The sequence below is a fragment of the Lonchura striata genome, chromosome 1A (assembly GCF_050655825.1).
Source record: "Lonchura striata isolate lonStrDom1 chromosome 1A, ASM5065582v1, whole genome shotgun sequence".
Taxonomy (NCBI): domain Eukaryota; kingdom Metazoa; phylum Chordata; class Aves; order Passeriformes; family Estrildidae; genus Lonchura; species Lonchura striata.
In genome coordinates, this window is record NC_140741.1 from 73,034,109 (window position 1) to 73,056,615 (window position 22,507).

General features: G+C 48.0%; 1 protein-coding gene across 15 annotated transcripts in view; it reads right to left on the reverse strand.

Annotated features, from left to right (window-relative positions):
- Positions 1 to 22,507, reverse strand: part of LOC110470912 (endonuclease domain-containing 1 protein-like) — a 159,908-nt gene that overhangs the window by 20,411 nt on the left and 116,990 nt on the right. For 2 of the 15 annotated variants that reach the window (XR_014951861.1, XR_014951850.1), the window contains one exon: positions 20,016 to 20,374. The exons of 10 other annotated variants lie outside the window; for them this stretch is intronic. The gene's annotated coding sequence lies outside the window, so the exon portion shown is untranslated. 3 more of the 15 variants (XR_014951852.1, XR_014951862.1, XR_014951863.1) reach the window with 3 other exon arrangements.

The window sequence follows — 22,507 nt, forward strand, 5'->3', positions numbered from 1 at the left end:
AAGGGTTGGAAGGAAAAGATAGATCCCAGAACCTACAAACCTGGGAGGATGAGCTTCATTTAATTCCAGAACAACTGCTGAGGCCACCTTTCTGCAAGCACGTGTAAAGTAGCATGAGAGAGAGGGTTTGTAAAGACCAAATTTCTCAGACCAGTCTGATTTCCTCTTGTGAGCTGGTAGCAGACCTTGTGGGTAAAGGAGAGACAGATGATTTCATATTGCTTCTTTTTATAAAGACTTTGGATTACATCTCCCATGGCAATGTTTGAGAGACCAGAGGCTGACACAATGTGTTGGGATATGTGTGGGAAGTGATGGGAATTGCTCCCAGAGCACTGTGGCCTTTAATGCTCCACACCAGAGTGGAAGAACGTGTTTCCACACAGTCTCTCAAGGTTCTGTTCAATGGCTTCTCTGGTAGCTCAGCTGATGGAGGAAACCATATCCCTGTTAAATTCACATTCTCTTCCAAGCAGGAAAGGAGTTCAAGGACATGGAGGAGAGGGATTAATATTTAACAGGATTAAAACAAGTTAGAGAGATATGCCAGGTGGAAAAATAGCACCTTGAAATTCATGATGATACCATTGCAGCCATCCATTTTCTGCAGATACTTCTAAAAATTGTCCTCAAAGCACCACCAGCAGCACCAAGTGCCATTTCACAGAGAGGAGGAGGAGGAGGAGGAGGAGGAGGAGGAGGAGGAGTTGATGATCAACGGCAACTCAGCTCTCCAGAGCAAATACTGGCCATGGATGGCAAGTGAAGGGAAGTTTTCTATTCTTTGTTTTCTGTGCTGCAAGCAGCTTTGGCCATGAAAGGGAAACTTGGTGACCGGGAGCATGTGGGGTCACCAGCAGAAATGCTTACCAGGCAAAAGTGAAAAGCAGAAGTTGAGAAGGTCAGATTTCTTAAACTTGAGTTCAAAAGATGCCTGGGTGCAGCCAGGGGCCAGGAGCAAGATGGTGCCTCAGCCAAGTGTTCTCCAGTAGTTCACTGTGCATTATTCCCAGTCACTTCCTACAAGGTAGAGCCCTACATGGTATGGGGTGAGATCAGGAGGGGGCTTTGCCAGGGTGCTCCAAATCCCTAATCCCTCTTGGGAACAATCTCAGTGTGACCCTGTCCCTTTGGGGAGATGCCACCAAAGGGACAGAGCAACAATTTTATGTGGGCAATGTTGGGTGGATAAAACCCTGTGGGACCAGATAAAAAGCCATAATTTCAGGAGATGGGAGATGAACTGGCAGGCAAGCATTAGCCCCTGCAGCCCCTTGGTATGCCAAGTGCTGTTTTACATCATTCCCTGCTGTCAGGTTTCTCCTGCAGCAGTGCCACACTTACAACACTCCCCAGCCAGGCCCACTGGCCAGCCCCAAAGAGACTTCTCCCCTCCAAACAGCTTTCTGGCCAGATTTTCACTTCCTTTCATGAGACCTGGCAGAGAAGAAGGGCTGGCTGAATGCCTGCCTTCAAGTTTTGCTCCAGTGTGCTCAGCACTGCATCTCCAGAGTAGTGTCCAGAGGTACCAGGGGATGACTGGAGACCCTGGGGCCAGGGCAGGATCTGGGGCTGGTTGTCCATGATCACTCATGTCCATATCCTGAGTCTACAGCTTTTTGTCTGGCTACACCGTGTGGGCTTAAATATAAAAACAACTGTAACTGCAGCTACCAAAACAAATCAGCACTTGTGCATGGAAGAGCTTCAACTGCAGCTCTTCACCTGGAAAATGACCCATTGGACTAATTTCCTTGCTCTTTCCCTCATGTGAAAATGATGTTGGAGCAGACTCGCTGTCCCAGTGGAGCTACTTTGCACCATGTCCATCAGCACAGTCCTGGTAGAATTTTCTCATTTTCTTACAGAATCACAGAATCTTTAATGATGCAAGTGAGGTTTTGAGATCAACCCTGCCCTGTTACACAGAGCACATCCAGGTGGGGCTGGAATGTCTCTGGAGAGGAAGACTCCACACCCTCCCTGGGCAGCCTTTTCCAGTGCAACTCCTTTATTCACTGTAAAGGAGTTCTTCTTTATGTTGAGATGGAACTTCTTGTGATTTAGTTTATGGCCATTGCTCCTTGTCCTGTCACTGGGCACCACTGAGAAGAGTCTAGCACCATCCCCTTGACACCCACCTTTATATTTTTGGGTATTGGTGACATCTTAGGCTTGCAAGGTCCTCCTGATCCACTCTGGGTTACAGGAGACAAGGATAGGAGGAGAACCCAGATGTCCTGACAAAGAGCAGAGGATTTAAAAAAACCAAAATCATTACTGAATCCAGCTCTTACAGCTGCCTGTGAAACTGATATCATTCACATTTCATTGCTTGGATTAAAGTGTGTTCCCTTCAAGTCAGAGCTACTGCTGCAGGCTGGGGTCCCAGCAATGAAACAAAACAGTGGAACTGAACATGTGAAGGCAGCTACTTAATTCTGCTGCTAATGGCAGCCCAGAAACCTTGGTGAAAAAGAAGAAAACAGCCAACAAAACAAGTTACTGCATCAGATGAGTGGAAAACCCAGCGAGTCAATGTCAGGAGTGAATCTGTGTCCTTTAAACTCACAGAATGGTTCTAATACTTGAGGTAATGTCATAAAGCCAGCTCCAGAGGCACCATAAAAATGGAGAAAATGTGCCAGGGTACAGCTTGTGGGTGCATTTGTGTTCCACCCAAATGCTGAGCTCTGTCTCTAGGCTGAACTCAACCCAATGGAAAAGTTTTCTCTACCAACTCTGCTGGCCTGTCCCATGGTCCATAGCCTTGCAAGGAACAGGTGACCAGTGACATAACCAGTGTACAAGCTGGTCTCTCTAGCTTTTGGGGTAAATTACAGGTTGATTTAACCTTTACTGGGAGGTTCAGCTACAGGGGAACACAAAGCCATCAGTGGTGCTAGAAGTATCCATAGTCATGGCAGTCCATGGCATTGATTTCCATTTGTGGGACTTTGAGATCTGGTAGGAACCTTAAGAACTGATTTGCTCTCTCTAGGCCTTGATTTACACTTCAAGTGTTTGGTTTGGCTGGTGACTGGGGCCACTTAAGCAGCCTGAAGCAGCCCTTGCCACATGCCCATCTGTCCAGGAGTTCGTCAGCTCCACAGGGCACCACAGAACCAGTTTTCAACCAGCAAATCTGAAAGAAAGAAATAATAATTAGAAAAAAAATAGAGCAGCTGCACTTGGTTTTTCTCTGCAAGAAGTTCTCTGATGGGGAGAAAACTTCCTTTGAAAAACAAGGCATTGGTTAGCACTTCTTGTTCTTTGCTTCACAGTTGCCTTCAGGTCATTGCAATATCACAGCTTTTTGCACTCATCACCCAGCCTGCTGTTGCTCCAGTGGACAATGATCTCCCCAGGAGTTCCAGTGGCCTCCACTCCTCGGGAACAAAATACAAAAAATACAACACTAAATCACAAATCACTCCTGCTCTCAGTAATTTTTAGCTGTTGAGCTCAAGATCTAATACCAGCTAATATTTTATCTCCTGTTTCCAAGCCAGCACTTTGTGGCAGACAAACAAACCTATTTCCTCATTGCAATGATTTTTTATGTACCATAAACCATCTCTGCAGGAGAGATGGCATTGAGAAAACCAGCAAGTTAACCTGTATTGTATGAGGCTGGCAGAGAGACACAGCCCTGTGCTGGCCAAAGCAGCAAGTCCTAGCATTTCCAGGCTCCATGACCTGCACTGGGAGAACCACAATGACTGAGGCTTGTACTGACACGGGCAGAACTCTGTCAGCAGGAGTTGTTATTGAACTAAACTCCTGGCAGCTGCTGATGAATAGGTCGACTTCGCATCAAAAATCTCTCAGGAGCAGTAGAAAATGGAAGAAATTTACAGGATGCATTTGTTTCCAAATATGCCAGGAAATTATCCAGATCCGCAGCTGACAAATGCTTGGGGGAATCTTTCCCCAGAGATGTGGGTGGGCTGAATGTGGGCTGTGGCCAAGGCAGCCCCATGGGAGAGCTCAGGGTGTAGGTGGATCCAAGCCCAGCGTGCAAGGAGAGGAGGGGAATCCTCCAAATCTCCAGGGGTGAAGGGGGAAATTACTGTTTTGGCTGCTCATCTTCATAAAGGACAAAATCTCCAGGTCCCAGAGCAGCTGGTTTGGAGACTGGCCTTGTCTGTGGGTGGTGTGGCTTCCCTGAGTAGGTGTTGCACATTCCCTGGAGTCCACAGACCAGCAGAACTGCCAACACAATGTGGTCACCCCCCATGATAATCCTTCCATGATCATCCTTCCATGGGTAATCCCTCCATGATCATCCTTCCATGGTCCTCCCTTCATGGTCATCCCTTTATGGTCCTCCTTTCATGGACACCCCCTCCATCATCATCCTTCCATGGTCACCCCCTCCATGATCATCCCTCCATGGTCATCCCTTCATGGTCATCTCTTTATGGTCCTCCCTTCATGGACACCCCCTCCATCATCATCCTTCCTTGATCATCCTTCTATGGTCATCCCCTCATGGTCACCCCCTCCATGATCATCCCTCCATGGTCATCCCTTCATCGTCACCCCCTCCATCATCATCCTTCCATGGTCACCCCCTCCATGATCATCCATGGTCCTTCATGTTCACCCCCTCCATGGTCATGTCCCCATGGTCAACCCCCCAGGGCCATCCTTACCTGGTCACCCTCCCATGGCCATCCCTCCAAGGGCAGTCTGGGGCCCTGTCCCCTTCCTGCCACCTGGTGCCTCCCCCAGCTTTGCCCCAGATCCCCAGTCCCCCCGTTAACCCATCCCAGGAGGGCCGTGGCTCCCAGCAGGGTGGTGGCAGAGCGGTGCCCTGCCCGATGAGCTGTCCCCACTGTCCCCAGGAGCAGTGCCGCCTCCTCGGCAGAGCCAACGGTGCTCCAAGTCCCCAGCCGGCCCTGCTGGCCACAACCCTGCATTGTGGGGTGCTCCTGAACCGCATTTCAGCCCCCCGTGTCAGCTCTGCCATCTGTCAGGGATGGCAGAGAGGGGACATGGGACCCAAGTGTGTCCCTGAGCCCAGCATCACTTCAGTTGCTCCTTTCCCCGTCGCCTTCACCCACCGCCCCTCGCTGGCGCCCTGCCCAGCCCAAGGGGGCGAAGATGTCCCCTTCCTCCAGATCAGAGCTGCTCTGGGTGTCTGTGCACGCTGTCCCCTGGCTGGCACAGCAGCTGCGGGGATGCCAGCAGCGCCAGCCCAGCCCGTGCTCATGGTTCTGCTTCCCTCTAGTGACAGCATGGCCGCACACAGCAGCATCACCGCTCTTCCCTGGAGCCCGTGGGACTGGAGCCCTCACTGCAAACCCCAAGGATGGGCGGTGGGAGCATCTCCATCCCCACTGAGACACGAAAGCTTCTGTGTCCGTGGGAATAACCTTCATTTCTCTGTCCTGCAGCTGCTCAGGGACATTCCCTTCCCCAGCACGGTGCTGCGATGCTTAAGACCCTTGGGGCGGATACTGGGAAAGGCTCATTTGGAGAGCAGCTGCACGGGGAGGGGGCACCTGGTTTGAGACATGACCCCTTCCCACACACAGAATCACAGAATAATGAGGTTGGAAGAGACCTCTAAGATCATCAAGTCCAACCCATGCCCTGACACCTCAACTAGACTATAGCACCAAGTGCCAACTCCAGTCTTTTTTTAAACACATCCAGAGATGGTGATTCCACCACCTCCCTAGGAAGACAATTCCAGTATTTTATTATTCTTTCAGTGAAAAATGTTTTCCTAATATCCAACCTAAACCTTCCCTGATGTTGCTGAGGCTGTGTCCTCTTGTTCTGCCAGTGCTGCCCTATGGAAGAGACCAACCCCACCTGTCTGCAACCTCCCTTCAGGAGCTGTAGAGAACAATAAGGTCACACAAAAGCCCAGCTCCAAAGTCCTTCCAGCATTCATGCCCAGCATCCTTCTCCCAAAACAGTCTTATGGAGCAGTAGTGAGGGGATGGATGAAGATGGAACAGGGACAGAGCTGGACTCCAGTCTAGTGTCTGGGGCATTCATCTCAGAAAACAAAGCAGCCTCAAATTCCTTATTTTCTGATAAAACATCCAAAACTCATTTACAAACCATGGTTCCTTGCTCTTTGTAGGGTTTCTCTTATGGTGGCCATGTCCTAATAAAAAAAATCCATACCTTCTGCAATATGCAATCTCTGTGATGTCTCACCACAGATTTTTTTTTTAAATTCAAAAGTTTCTGTACACAAAGCAATTTCTTCAAGAAACCTGTTTCTCTCAAAATTTTTTCTAGGCTCTCCTCATCACTATTTAACAGCTAAACTGCCCATTGAGGAGCTTTGAATGTACTTTCTATTAAATCTGAGCCAGCCTCAAAGGTTTTTCCATTATTCAAAACATGATCCCAATGTATATTGCCTGTGATGCCCCAAATACCTCATCCCATGCCCCAAAAATGTGTTTTGGAGCTTAGGGGGCTTTGCATCCTGGTCCCTAGGACCCACCACTCAGTCCATGGCAGTGCCTAGCATCCCCTCCTCTGCCCAGCTCAACATTTACAGCCCACTTCCCCAAGCCTGAGACTCCTTATCCTCCCATCACTCAGGGACTGGCACCCAGCTCTGGAGGAACATCTCCAGGTCCTCCATGTCCCCAAGGCAACCCTGCAGCCCCTCTGCTGGGTGGACATGTCCAGAAGTCATCGCTCCAGGTGTCTCTGGCAGCCAGGCCCCACCACCATGGCTTGTTCACTCTGATTTATCCACTCACTGATTGACTCTCTGACTTCTGGTCAGCCTGTTCTGCATATTTATTCACCAGGGGAAAACTTCCCTTCCCCTCATAATTGTTTCTGTTTCTGCTGCTTTCTGCTTCATCACTGCCTAGTTTCGGGAAAAGGGGCTTTTTGGGGAGGTGATTCACCATTCTGTGGGTTTTCCTGCATACTCAGTTCATCAGCTGCCCCATCCTCTCCCCCAGTTCACCCATTCCCCAGAGCGAATTGATTCACTGTTGAGGATTATTTTTGGCTTCCAGCTGTTGGGCTCCTTGCAGCTGCCTCGAGCTGTTCTGTTCCTCTCTGCTCCCCCAGAGTCTCTCCTCCTCCTCTTCACTTTCCTCCTGCTGTTGCTCCTGGCTATATTCCTCCATCTATCTCCCCTGATGTGGGAATCCAGGGCTTCACTCTGGCTGCTCTGGAAGGTCTGGGACCCTGGCAGAGGTCAGGAACCCCCCTGGACAGAGCCCCAGAGACACTGTCTGTGATCTCTGTCCATGGAAAAGAGTTTTCAATCTTACAGGATTAATTACAAGCTCTCAGTGTTTGATATAAGGAATAATTAAGTGTGGCACGAGTGCAAAAGTAAAATTTTAGGATTCTAGATGAGGGGTCCAAAGGGGACAAGATGGAGGAAATTGGGTGTGTCTTGTCCTTTTTCTCCTTCTTCATGCCCTCCATGTCTCACTGTGGTGTTGGCATTTTTCTGTTGGTTCAGGCTGGGGACACACTGTCCAACGTAGGTGACAGATATTGGCACGTTATTGTAAATGCAGCCCAGGGAGTTTCTGGTATTTAATGTTTGTAACATCCCACTGAGGGCAGAGCCCCACACGCTGCCCTGCAGGACAGAGCTGGGCAGGGCAGCAGAACATGTGAGAGATAAACAGAATAAACAACCTGGAAACCAGCACAGACCAATTATGGCTTCTGCTTTGGCAGCGGGGCTGACAGACAGAGACTTTCTACAATCTCAGAATCATCAATACCTCAGATTCCAACACCCTGCTACCTTTTCCATGCAATGTTTGGCTAATTTTAATGGTCTCAGTGTGCCCCACCGATGACAATCAGGAGCTGGAGGGCAGCAGGAGTGTGGGGGACATTTTGCACAGCACAGATCTGGAGGCAGGACATGTGGCGTGATCAGGGCTTCAGGGTAAAGTGCCACCAGCCTCTGGGCACCAGGTTGAAGGGCTGCCATCCATTCCCTGACCCAGGCAGAGCACACAAGACAGCAGGATCAAGCCTATCCCTTCATTCCAAAGGAATAAAGTTCAGTAGCTGTGATTTACCTGGGGTGATGCTACCAGCACAAGGTGTCCTGGGTGGCTTTAACTACTGGTACCCACCAGATCCAAAGGAGCTGCTGATTTTGAAGATGTGAAGAGTGGGTATTTACGTAGCTTGATGCCAACAGCAGCACCCAAAGCCAAGCCCTGGGTCTGTAAATCCCCCAGCTCAGCTGTTCTTTAATCCTGGAGGCATCTCACTTCTCGGCACAAGGGAGATCTGGCCAGGCAGAGGCTGTGTCCCAGGGAGCTTCCCTTGTGTCAAACCCTCCTGGATGTACAAACTCCTGTGGGCTCTCAGCAGAGGGGTTTAGTCCCTGTGTGCTCTCCAGGCCACCCATCACAAAACAAGGACTGGGCTTCCTTGGGCCACAGGACACAGTTGTGCTGGGCTGAAATCCACTCTCCTCATCTGGGGAACACTCTGAGCTCAGCTTCACCCTTTTGAGAGGTTTTCCTCACTCCTGGGGCTCTCCTTTTAAATCCTTCCCATTTCCCAGCCCCCTTTTTGCAGCATGGACCCCGTGCCTGAGCACGGCAACCCTGTGCCGTTCTCCACAGGCTCTCCCTGCCCTGGTTTGGCATCCACCCACAGCAGCCCTTAGCTCAGGTGGTGTTTGTGTCCCCCATTTGGGTGATTATTGACCCAAAACCTGTGTTTCAGGGATTTTCCACTTCCCAAGTGCAGGTGCTCTGGTGTTGGATCTCATCCCAGACTGTGCCAAGCTCAGGTTTACACAGCTGCAGGCACCAGGCAATTCATCTCACCAGTGACTTGTTTCCCCCCCCCCCGTTTTTGCACAGCAAACAGTTTCTTCTCCACTTCCAGTTCCTTCTGGGGCTGGATGAAGTAGCTGGGAGCACAGATCCATGCCCAAATGGACACTGCTCGGAGCAGACCTTTATCCACCCCATTTGCAGCCACATTGGTGTTGTGCTGGGCTTAACGTGGGCCACGGGGATGTTCACAGCCTTTTCATGAGAATACAGAAATCAGAATTACAGAACGGTTTGGGTGGAAGGGACCTAAAAGATCACCTAGCTCCAACCTATAGATTATTTAGGGCTAAGCTGAGCACCTCCTGGAAACCTTAACAGGCTACAAACCATGTCCTCAGGTTGAAATCCTGTAAAACTAAGCTGCACTATCACAGCCTTTTGTGCTCCAGCCTCCGCCAGGCACAAATTCCACAAAATTCTGCTTTCCCCTCTTCTGAATCAGCTCTGCCGTGACTCTGCACGTCTGGTTTTTCTCCACTAGGTCGCAGCATTAACTTCTATTTTCCTCTCCTTACTAAACCGACAAACTGGGGGCTTTTTTTTTTTTTTTTTTTTTTCTTTTTTTTTTTTTCAGTAGGCAGCTCTGCCGTGTCACCCCTCCGGCCCCTCCTGGCTCCTGCATGGGGTTCCCGGGGGCTGTGGTGACTCAGTGTGGGGTGGCTGGAGAGTCCCCTGAGCTCCCTGCAGAAGGGCCTCCGCTCCTATTTGCATCTGGGCTCGCCTTGCTCATATTCATTGTGAAATTAAAAGTGAAAATATATATATTAATCACTAATTACATCAGCAGCATGAAGCCTGGAGGAAGGGGACAATGAAGGACCACCAACGCACTCCTTATCTCTCCTCCCAGGCAGCTCTTTCCCCCGGTGTTGATGGTGATGACTGAGAAGCTTTTCCTGCTGATTTACAGCTTCATCCTCATGAACTGGCATGTAGGAAGGTTTCTAGCATGGAAAACACGCGTGGTGTGTCCAACTCCATCCCCTGACCCAACCCTGCTGCCACCCCCTCCAAGGGCAGGATAGGATGCTCTGGATGTTGTCTCCTGGATGGGGCTGGGTCCAGCAGGAAATCTGGACCAGTTGTCCCCTCCAGGGCTTCACATGTCCCCAGTTTAGCACTCTGGAGGTGTGTGGGTTGGGGGGAGCTGTAAGCTGCTCTCTGGACCCCTCCAGGTGGACAGAAAGGCCCCAGCGTGGGAGACAGGGCCGGGTCCCGTGGGAGATGCTGCTGCTGGTGACTCATGGCCCACAGGTGTGCCCAGGGCTGCTGCCCTGGTTTTGGGGCAGCAAAGGGGTTTGGAGGAGGGTTTCTGTGCTTTCACTATGAGCAAACAGTGCTGATAGCGGGGAGAAAGCCCTGCACAGCCCTGAGGAGCTGATGGTGGGCTACGAACCAGCTGCAAACACATGAAAGATGGTGTAGAGACACAGCCAGACTGCTCCCCTTTGTGCTGGTCCGTGACAAAAAGCACCAGTGGCAAAGGGGGGCACAGGAGACACATCCAGCTCTTGCTGGGAGACACTGCTGCCCTGGGACAGACCACACCTACACTGTACCCCACTACTTTGGGGATTTAGGGCTTGGCCAGAACGTGGCTGATACCCTGGCTACAGTTCTGCTCAGAGCGGGAAGCTGGATTTAAGATGCTCCTCAGACCCAAAATTTCTATGCAAGTTTGATTAAAAAAAAAATGGTTTTCCTGCTTCTGTATGTCCTCGAGCTCCTTTTGTGCTGTCTCTGCAGCCCTGAGCTCTCCAGCTTATGAAATGCTGGTGTTTCCAACAGCAACAGTGATGCAGAGATCCAGAGGTGGAGGAAGCAGCACGGAGGAGCACAGGAATCCCCTGCGGCAGCAGGAAATGCCTGGACAGATGGGTGCCAGGTCCCCTTCGGAGCCATCCAGGCATTGTTCCATGCTGAATTACCATTCCTACTGCTCCCAAGTTCTTCTCAGCTCTCTCCTACTCAAACCCACGCTCCAGGGGCCTTCTGAGGTCTCAGCTCACTGGTGCTGTGCTCATCTCCCCAGCTCCTGTCCTGCATTTGGGATAGATCTTTTGCAAACTCACCAGCCAGCGGCTAATGCAGCCTCACAGATCCTCCCCTGACTGCCCCACTGCTTCCCTCTGCCACAGCCAAGAGGGGGGTGCTGAGGCTGGAGAGTGTTTTCAGACATGGGGCAGTCAAAACCTGCCTGGCCAGAGGACTCTGCAGCAGAAACCAAAGGTGGATGTGCTGGAAGCTCCAGCTTGGAGGGAGCCCAGGACACGTGTCCTTGTGTGATGGATCGGCTGTGCCTGGGGCAGCTGAGAGCACACAGCGTTCAGCACTGCTGCTCCCAAGGGCTCCAGGCCTGGAACATCTCAAGAGGAGCACTGCAGCCTCACCCTCAGGGTTTTCCTGGCCTTTGACCAAGTCCCACAAGTACAAGCTACTCCCAACACAACAAGCACACGCTGGGTACCGCTGGCTTCCCTCTGCCCTCCCACCCCTGCTGTGGTCTGCTCTGCTTCCCCAAACACAATTCCTCCATAGCTGCCTCTGCTAAAGCAACTGTGCACACAAGCTCTGAGCACCTGAGGTAACCCCCAGGTTTTTTAATCCCAGATCCAGCTTCTTTGTGCTGCCCTTGCTCTGTGACAGAGTTCATGGGAGCCAGAGAGGGTAGGAGAGGTGAAGAGATCTCCACATCGCTCAGGAGTACTCTGGCTTGAATGATGTCCTGTTCTCTTCTTCAAGACCTGTGGCTTTTTACCTGCAGTGACCCTCCCCGACTTGTTGTTTACCTTGAGAGAAAGGGAACATTTGCTGCCTAGAGGAGCTCAGCTACAGCTTTTCAGTCAGCGAGGAAAACACTCGAAAGCTAAGAGCAGCATTTGAATTTAAAAATTGTAATTACAGCGCCCAAGAGGCAGAAGTTGGAAGAGGGCAATGAACAAAGCAGGGGGTTGGAAGAAAACAAAGAAAGGCATGAGAGGAATCTGCGCTTTGAACACAGAGTCCTGAATATCTTGCACTGGCTACTTCAAATTGGGCACCCGAAATTAATAGCTTCTTTGACCTTAGTTTCTCTGTGCTCTGGTTCTTTGTTTGTAAAGCAGAAACCACAATAGAGCCTCACCAAGGAAGAAAGAAAAAAAAAAAGATGTCATCAGGGCAACTGCTCCAGCCAAAGCATTTGGATGCTGCAGAGGATGAAGGAAAAAAAAAACAAACCTGAATGGGTTTTCAGCAAGTGAGTACCAGCACTGCATGAGGGGAGTGGGGCAGTGTCATCTGGAATAAAAAATACCTCCCAAAAGTGTAATTAAGGATGAACCACACATGCCCACAGGGGTTCTGTGGGCAGCCTGAAGGCAGGCATCTCTTTAACTTTTAAATGCTTTCTCAACCTTGTCACTTCTGGTCTTATTTTGATGCATTTTACACACAGGACTCTGCCATATTAAGAGAATGTCTACGTATCTCACAAATAACTCTGCCTGCAGAGGAAAGCCTGGCACAAACAAACAAACAAACAGAGCCTCAAGGCTGCTTCCTCTGGTCTAAGGAGCTGGATGTTGTGCTTGGGCAATTCTAAGAACAGGTACAGAGAACGGATGGGGAGCAGCCCTGGGAAGGAGAATTTGGGGGTGTTGGTGGCCCCCCAGACACTTCCCCCAGTCCTGGGCTGCTTCACAAGTGTGGGCAGCAGGTCAGGGAGGGGATTCTGCACCTCTGCTCCGTTCAGGTGAGATCTCACCTGCAGAGCTGCCTCCAGCCCTGGGGCTCACAGCACAGGAAAAGACAGGGATGCATTGGAGTGAATCAAAGATGCTCACAGGGATGCAGGCCTTCTGCTCCAGAGCCAGGCTGGGACAGGTGGGGAGAAAAAAAAGGCTCCAGGAAAACCTGAGAGCCTCTTCCAGTGCCTAAAGGTGCTCCAAGGGAGCTGGAGAGGGACTTAGGACAATAGCATGGAGTGACAAGTGAAAATGGCTTCCCACTGCCAGAGAGCAGGGTTAGGTGGACACTGGGAAGAAATTCTTCCCTGTGAGGGTGGTGAGACCCTGGCATAGGCTACCAGAGAAACTGTGGCTTCCCTTGGATCCCTGGAAGAGTCCAAGCCCAGCCTGGACAAGGCTTGGAGCACCCTGGTCTAGTGGAAGTTGTTGGGAAGTTGAAACGAAAGGATTTTCAAGGTTCCTTACAATCCAAACTATTCTGTGATTCTGTTTCTTCACTGGACCTCACTGCTAGATCCTGCTGGATTTATTACACCCTGGTCTTTGCAGTGGCTGCTCTTGCTGCTAATGGAGGAGGCAAGAGGAAGGATAAAATCCACGTGCCCTAATTCTGGAGTCTTGCTCCTTTAAACAGATGTGGGAGGGAGGGTTGGTAAATCCTTGGACAGATTTTCATCTTGCCTCGACTGGGCTGGGCTTTGGGCTCAGTCTGTTGTCTGGTCCCCTGTCACAGCTGCTGTTGTAATGATTCATCCATCTGGTTTTCTGGGAAAAGAAAATGAGCTAGGGAAATGTTTTTTGGTTGGCTTTTTTTTTTTTCTGGCTGTATCTTTCCTGAAACAGTTACAATTTTGCACCCACTGGAGCTGATGGGGGGAGAAGGAGTCTTACGCATCACTTTTTTCACTGGCTGCAGCAAAGACAGAAGTGCTGAGAATCCCATTCCTCAAAGTCAGACCGTGATGGTTTTGTCCTGAACTGTGCTTCCAAGGAGCAAAAAAGATCCAGCAAAACCCAGCAGAAGATCCAAGCTGCATTCAGTGGGGGCACTGGACAAAACCTCCTGCTGATCACTCCAGGGACACCCGCTCCTTCTGCTGGCTCGTCGTCTTCCTGAGCTCTCCAGAAATGATGTGGGATGAGCTGCAGGGAGGCAGCCTGGACACGAATCCACGTGCAAAACACGGACACTGAAGGTCTGAAGGTCTTCTTGTTGGATTGAAACAGTTACTCTCATGAGTGGTGTGATTTATGATAAATCAGATAAATATCGGGGGGAAAAAAATCCAAGGAGTTCACACTGGGCAATGTTCAAAGTGCAACAGGAAGCCACACTGGACTTTTTCCTTGTTGGTCTGCACAGTAAGGATGAGACAATGTACCCACCCAACTGGGAACACCAAGGCAACCTCTTGCTCAAGGAAAGTGGCACTGCAAAGTCCCTTTTTCAGCAGCCCTTAAAAACATTCTTATAAACCAGCCAGCTCCAGAGGAGATCTCCTCCTTCTCCTCACTCCAGGAATGTCTCTTCCTTGGTCCAAGTTGGTTAGAGGTTACACTGAGGAAGCAGCAGCCTGCCTGGGAACAATCACTCCTCCATTCAGACACATTAATGAATTTCCATCAAAGGGGTCAGGTATCAAAGTTCTTTTCTATGCTGCTGGAGCAAACCTTCCTGTGACAAATTCTTGCCTTTATTCCATATCTGTTACAAGTGACTCCTGTGAGAACCAGATCCTCCTCGAACCCCCCAGCACAGGAACCACCCTCCTCGCTGGTCCAGCATCCTTCCTCTCCCGTCCCCCCGCTTTTTTTTAGGTCTCCTTCTCCTCACCAGCCTTTCCTCGCGCTTGCCCGTTCCATGATTTCATCCCAGGTGGGTGGTGAGCTCGCTCTCCCCCGCGCAGCCTCTTCCCAGCGGCTCCCGGGATCCCTGCCAGCTCCTCTCCACCCACGGCCTCTCCCGACGAGCCCAACCGCGGCTCCCGCTGCTGCCCGCGCCAAGGCAGCATCTCACATCTGCTGGGCTGGCTCGGCCAGGCCCAGGGCAGCCAAGGAGCACCTCATCCATCCCCCTGCGCCAGCGCCTTCCAGGGGTTGGCATCTCCACCCCCGCATCCCACGGGATCCCCGGCTTCCCGCCCGGGACACGGTGATGGGTCACTGAAGTGACTCTTGAAGGTCGAAAGCTGCAAAGCCAAATCTGAGTTTAGAAAGAAGCTTTGAGGGTTGAAAACCAACTGGAAATTGTCTTTTTTTAACCCTTTTTCCCTGAGTTGCTCCCACACATAAAACCTCTGCATGGATTTAAGCATTCCCAGCCTGGCTAATGCAGGAGCACCAGGCAGTGAAGTCAACTGGTCCCACGGCTTCAGAGATTGTGGAGCTGAAGATGGTAAAGCAGATTTGAATCAGATTAGGATTTGTTAAACCAAAGTGTTAAAACTGAAAACAGAGCACAGGACAGCTTCTCAAACCTCCTGGGTTATTTCCTCTGCTCTTCTGCCATGATTTAAAAAAATTAATCTGTTCACTATTCCTCCCAATGCCATTTCTGTGAGTCCATAAAACCATTTTCTCCTTGTCAGAGAATTCCGACGGCGGTGATTTATAGGCTTTGCTTGGAACGCAGCACACAAATACTTCACTTTTTCATCCACCCTTTCTAAACGTTTTTAACGATCTGCTTCCTCAGATCTGTTTACATTTGGGACATTAAAAGCTAAGCAACAACTCCATTATGAGAAAGAACACCATAAAAATTCCACCATTGCCAGGAAACATCTCAATACAGTGACAAATGTAGCCACGCTCTCGTCCTGCTGCTCATCTGTGGGAAGACTGGTTTATAAATTATTCATGAGCGCCTTAAAATTTCCAGGCTAATCTCAACTAAAAAGTGGGGGTTTTTACACCATTGTTTTGCTCCAAAGTTCTCCAACTGGAATTTTGATTTGCATAGAGAAATCTTGAAAATTTACTTGCACTGCATTTCTCTTTCCTTCAAGTTGTGATTTCAGTTCTCACACTGGAAACATAGTGGAGAATCTTTACGTGACAACTTATTTGGAAGCCTGGAAAGCCATGATAATTCCCATGAATTTCCTGAGAAATTTAGGTTGTCCTAGAGGTGGTTTTTGAGCAGGTTTGGATTTGTAAGGATTTTGGCACTGTTCAGTAGGCAATCCCATCACCCCGTGGCATTTTTAGTAATGATGAACTATATGGGGAACTATCAAGCCATTCTCTTCCCAGTCTGTTTCACATTAAGGATGGGCAAGACTGAAGATTAAATCATGGCAAAATCTAACCGAGAAAATGACTTTGTGGTCCTCTGGAGGCTACTACCAGACCAGCTCACTCACCTGTGCTCATGGATTTTACAGCTGTCAGTCTGTTCTGGGATTTAATCCGCACGGTGGCATTGGAGTATCTTCCACGTAAAATCATCAATTATAAATAAATCCCGCTGGGTTTTTATGCAGTAATGTTATAGAAGAACAGAGAGTCATGATATTTGAAGCAATGAAATTAAAAGAGTTGCCTTGCATTCCTCTGGATGTCCACGCTCTGCCACGCGTTGCTTGGAGAACTGTTGTCACAGCTGGTTCCTCTTTGATGGCCCTTCCAGCCACTTCATCCCAGGCTGTGCTGCTCCAAATGAGGGTCAGTGTCTGGCTTTCCAGGCTGGAATACAGCCAGAGTTATACAGCGTTTGACACACTGATTGCTTTGGGGAAGTAGAGACCAAAAAATCTTTCCTCTGCAGCAGTATGTGAGTAATTCTTCCCTGTGAGGGAGGTGAGGCCCTGGCACAGGGGGCCCAGAGAAGCTGTGGCTGCCCCTGGATCCCTGGAAGGGTCCAAGGCCAGGTTGGATGGGGCTTGGAGCAACCTGGGATGCTGGAAGGTGTTTTGGCCTATGGCAGGGGGATGGAACTGAATGGGCTTTAAGGTCCCTTCCAACCCAAACCAGTCTTTGACTTTCACTAGTACCAAAACACTGAACTCAAATCTTTGTGATCCCAAGGCTCACCTTTCCATTTTTTTTTTTTTTTTTTTTTGACAAGGGGGCTTTAAAAAACTTCTTTGACATGGAAAAATTTGTTTTATTGACTTGCCCTCTGGACAACTCATCTACTTCCATGGCAGGTTCTCTGGAGAAGAATCTTCTAGGGGAGGCAGACATGATGCTGAGAAGGCAGCACAGACAGAAACTGCACATAAAGGCACTTAAAATACCCAGCAATCCAGGCAGCAGAGCAGGCAGCCACACATCTCTCCACAGACTGTCCTTGGAAAGTTGTAGGAAATCCAGCAGAGCGAGAATGACATCAGGAAAAACATTTTTTGCTTCCTACTTCAAGGAGCTGAGTGGGAATATCTTCTGACCACTACACTGTCTGTAACCACTACACTGAGCAGTACCCACTGAACATCCACTTGCTCAGCAGCAGAGGTGGGAGCACACAGCTGGTCCAGCTTTTCTGCTTGAAGCTCCAAAGTCCTGAATGTTTCCAGAGGAGATGCACCTGCAGCACCTGGAGAAGAGAACCCAGCAGTTTGATGCAGCATGTTCAGAAACCAGGACAGCAGAGCTGCCTTAGTGATACCTGAAAAGTGACAACCTCTCGTGGCAGGCAGCTTAACCCAGGTTGCTTCACTGGAGTTTGCTTCACTGCCCTCACTGGGATCTGATTCACCAGATAGTTAGAAATTCTAACACTATTTTCATTAGGATTACCCAAACAAGGAAGAATTTGCTCTGCTGGCACCTCTGCACTGCTGTGAGCTCTAACAGCCTGTTCCACTGCACAGCAAAGCTCTGCCAACACAAGCCTCTGCCGTTTCTTACTTAGCAAAGGTCCCAGCAGGACTCAACCAGCCCACAGTAAAAGCCACAATACCTGAATTCATCCTCCTCGTAACTCTGCTGCCACTGAAAATGTGTGCTAAGGACACAGCAGATCCCCCACAATTTTTGGTTAAGAAGTCCCAAGTATTTTTGGTTGTCTCAAACTGGCTTGAAGGAATCTGGCAACAACTTGTAGAACATCACAATTTTGTTTCATTTACTGTTCCACTCTTTCATAACCACCTTATGCCTGCATGTTTCATCAATTAATGTTGACTATTTTATCAATTATAATGAAAATTATAGTTCTGACCCCCAATTTATTTGCTGTGATAACAAAGCGATTTTCCACTATCACCCCAAGCCCCTACTCAACATGATCAGGTTATTTTTCCCCCAGATTCCCAATATACAGTGGATTTCACAGAACATCCTTATGTAGAAGCTTGACATTTTGAGACTGTGATGCAAGATCACAAAAATTTCAGACAAATTAATTGCAACAATTGAAATTTTGGCTTGATGTAGTAGAATGAAGTGGTTTCAGGGCTCATTAATAAAAACTGTGTACACCGTCAGACATTTCTAAAATATTTTTGTATTAAAAATTTCCCAACAGACATCATCTTCCTCTCATCCTACCATCCAGCTCATTTTATATTAATCCAGAATGGAGAGGGTTTTTTGGGAGAAGCGGTTGACTTCCAGTGCTGCTTTTGGCTTAGTCCAAGTGTTGATTTCATTTTAACATCATTCCAGAACATTGGCAACGGGACAAACTTTTCTGGCCATGGAAACAATCCTCCTGCACGTTGCATTTTGTGACTGCTGCAGGGTCTGTCAACGGGAGGATGGAGCAGATTTCCAAACAAATAGTTTAAGTTACCCATTATGGTACCTGACTGGAGTTTTGAGACTTATTCAGGTTTTGTAGGCAGCATTTTGCACCCAAATCTGTGTGATAGGGAAGACTTGTCTTCCAGTAGCTTCACTTGTTGAAAAAGCCAGAAGCTGAGAGCAAATAGGATAAATGAAAAAAAACCAAAACAAACCAAACCAAAAAAAAACAACTCGTTACATATGCTTCCCTCTTTCTCAGATATATTATACGCTGGAAACAGAAATACTTCTGCTTTCATCAGGCATTTTTCTTCCTTTTTTCATCCTTTCTTTCCCATGAGAGAAGATCCACCATGAGCAGGACATAATCCTGTGTGTGAGCACACAGGCACACCTCCATCAGTGCTCACGTCTGAAAATACTTTCACGAGATCCAAGCACTTGGCAGCTCCATTTCTCTGACTGTAGGGTTCAAAGAACCTCTTGCCTTTCAACAGAAAGAATTAAAATGTTATTAACCTTTTTCACCTGTTTCTGCACCACTTTGTAGCTGGTTTGAACCTGAAGATTAGTTTTTGTGTTAACAAGTTGCCTTGAAGTCCAGATCCTACATGCACAGCACAAGCAGCAAAAGTCCAAACAGATCCATCTGCTCCTTCAAGGACTTCCCACAAGAAATCATTTAAGCAACAGTCTGCATGGCAGCTACTCAGGCAGTGGATGTACTTAAAACATGGTGATTATTTTCTAGTCACGCTTCCAACACCACTTAATTCTGCACAGCTTTTAACCTCCACAAGAACATCTGTCAAACCCCCTAAAACACGTAGAGCTCTGCATTGTACTGCAAACCCCCCATGCTGCTAGCCAGTCTGTATTTTCCATATTTCAATAATTTGTTCCATTAATTTAAGGGCTTAACCTATGGTCTTTGGTACTAAATACAGCACTCACCACTTCTCAAAGCTCTATCTGAACAGAGAGCATGAGGGTGGATTTTGTGAATGGATGGAAGGAAGAGACTTGAGAGAGGTCAAAAAGTCCCTTTTGGTATGTGATTATCTTAATTGAAAATAAAGATCATCTCATTCCACCCCTGCTATGGGCAGGGAAACCTTCCACTATCCCAGGGTGCTCCAAGCTCCATCCAACCTGGTCTTGGACACTTCCAGGGATCCAGCAGCAGCCACAGCTTCTCTGGGCACTCTGTGCCAGGGCCTTACCAACCTCACAGGGAAAAATTTCCTTCTAATTCCTAATCTAACCCTGCCCTGTGTTCGAAGCCATTCCCCCTTGTCTGCTCACTCAACCTCCTTGGCAAAATTCCTTCTCCAGCCTTCAATATATTTTCATATACGTAACAAAATTTTGAGGGGATAAAAAGGAAGGTGGATTTGCTTCTTCCAACAATCAGCTACAACCTTAGAAATTCCTCTGAATATTCAAAAGCTGCTCCACTTGTTTACATAAAAAAATCTCTTTTTTAGTTACTCCATATGGAATAGCAGGAAAAGCAGTACACTGCTGAACTCACCAGGACATCCAGGAAAACATCCCCTGCTACAGGGATGCCTTGCTGCAGATTGGTGTGTGATGTGTTGCTGTAGGTTGGTTGGTGTTATTAACTCCCAAAAAGCTGGATGTAGAATGACCAGCTGATTGAAGGATGATTTTTCAGAGATTATCTTCATGGATAATGAGATCCTGCTGGAACTGGGGACAGGACCCACCTTTGACTCGGCTTCCAGCCAGCTGTGTCTCTGAACAACTGAAATTTCAGAGGAATTAATACATATTAAACACCCTTGGAGAAGTAACTCAGGTTCTTTATGGCTTACTCTGTAAGGGGTGTATGAGAGAATGGAAGAAGCTCTCAGACTGGCAGGGAAAACCTCCATGAGATTTGCTTTCAGCACATCCAGAGTATGGGAGCTGCAGATTGGAAGGATTTCTGCTGCTCCTTTTATTTCCTCATACCTCACAGACAGATCATTAAGCCAACAGGGTGGGGTTCTTCTTTGAGCCAAAGTCCACACTGGTTATTCTCACTTGGAAAACCATCTCCCTTGATCTTCCCTCTCAGCACCGTAAAGTTTTCCAAAACATTCCAAGGATCATCTTCACACAGAGGACCTAAACCAAGATCTTGGGTTATACGTTTTTACAATTTTCCACCTCCCAGAGTTTAAACTTGTAGCATTTCTGCAACTCCATTCACTAAAATAACACACTTCCCTGTTTTCATATCAATAAAGCTTCTCTCTGGAGCCTCTTCTGTAAAAATTCACAAGGTGCAATTCCCCAATCACTATAACCGATTTCAAATGGTGCTAGAAATTATTATTGACTCTGAACACCAAAAGAAATCAGTCATCCTCTAAAGGGGTTACGGAGATCTGCAAGGATGAAGAGTTATGTGGTCGACAGCATTTCACATTGGAGAATCCCCAAATACTTGATATAGTTCTTATTAAAGCACTGGTGAAAAAACAGAGGTTTAGACAGTGAAAATTTTCAACATCAACCATTAGGTACACACATTTTTTTAATACAGTAAAACACTTAAAAAAATACAATCTTGAAAGACTTCTCCAGATTTCAGGGGATTTGGAGAGTATGACCAACCACCTGTGGTCTAACTCTCAGCTGCTGGCCATTTCCATGAGCACGTCCAACCACCAACCTGCATGCTGGCAAGTCTTGTCACACAAAATAAGCAACACATTCTGATCTGCCAAACAGGCCACGACAAAAAGCCAAACACGCAGGAGGGATGCAAACAGCATCCAGAATTCCCAGTGCTTCCATGCAGAATTACCTGTTTCAAATTCCAGTGTCTGTCTTGTATGACAAAGTATTTACAAGTGTGATGAAGTGGTAAGAAAAATAGATCTAGGTAAGGCTGAAAACAGGTTCTGAGTTAAGAATTTAGAGTACATGTAGTTCCCTCCCTATTCCTCACCATCTTGTATGAACTAGCTGTTTTTACTAGTTGGGGCATTAAAATCAACACCTTCAATCCCGTGTTACAATTCTATATGTTACTTTTTTGCCTTGTTTCTGTCTCAAAATCTTCCTGGGTTCTGAAGCTGTTGCTCACTACTCACAAATATTATAAACATGATGACAGCAGAATTTCTGCCTTTGAAATCATGCTTTACATTGCTCTCCCAGGAGTCACCTGGGCCACAGACCCTTGGAGTCCCACTGAGGGACTTGGTTTGATGGTGGAGGTTAATTGGAATGGCAGAGCCACACAAGGAAGATCTTGACTTTCTCTTCTTTTCCTCTGAGGCTCCCGAGGGTCCATTTCCCTGATGAAGGCAGGCATTCTTCCTCCAAGAACACTGATTTCAAATGGTGCTAGACAATGAATAGTTAAATCTAAACCACCATATGAAACCAGCTTCCTGAGGGAGCTTGAGTCTAGCTGGGAGGATATTCCTGTAACAATAAATTGGAAATGCCACAGAAGAATACCTAGCCACGTTGGGTTTTTATTTTTCCTGTTAAAACAGTTGATGCTTTTTCTTATTCTTATCCTTGATTTTGGTTTTTGAGTCACTCAAATGCTCACTTCTGTTTTCTATTACAGTGCTACCAACAGCAAGAGAATTGCTTGCAGCAGTGTCACTCAGAGGAATTTTGTTAGTCAGGCTTGAACAACATGTACAAGGCTTTAACAAGGAATGAAAGACATTCATCCTGCTTGTGCTGCTGTCTTCTATTAACACATTCTGTCTGCTGAGCTCTGCCCACAGCAAGACTGCATCCAGACACACCAGCAAGGGCAGCACTGCTACAAAACTCCCTCTTGTGACAGCGAGACACGTAAGATGTTACCAAATCTTCACTTCAACAGCAGCAGCACACCAAGACTAGCGTGTGACAGAAGCTGCATGTCAGTGCCTAAAGGTTGAATATTCATCCCAAGGTTGTGCAGAGAGCCTGGAAACCTGCCCACCTGTCAACTAGCTCTGGCTGAGGTGGGATTTGCAAATTAGGGGAAAAGTGTGTCACCAAACCTAACGTTAAGCACTGCGATGATGATGGGCTATTCAGACTTGGCACTAAGCACTGGGAGCTACAGCAGCTTCCAAGAAATCTGACAGAGGGTTGTTTCCTGGAAATCTGCTAGTGAAGTGTGTCCTAGACAATTTATTCCCTTTCAAACAGGTATTTTTTTCTTTTTTCATAATCTTTCTGCAGCCCCTCAGCTGGCAGAACAAACATCAGGCCCGGAGCACATCTGCAGAACGATGTCGA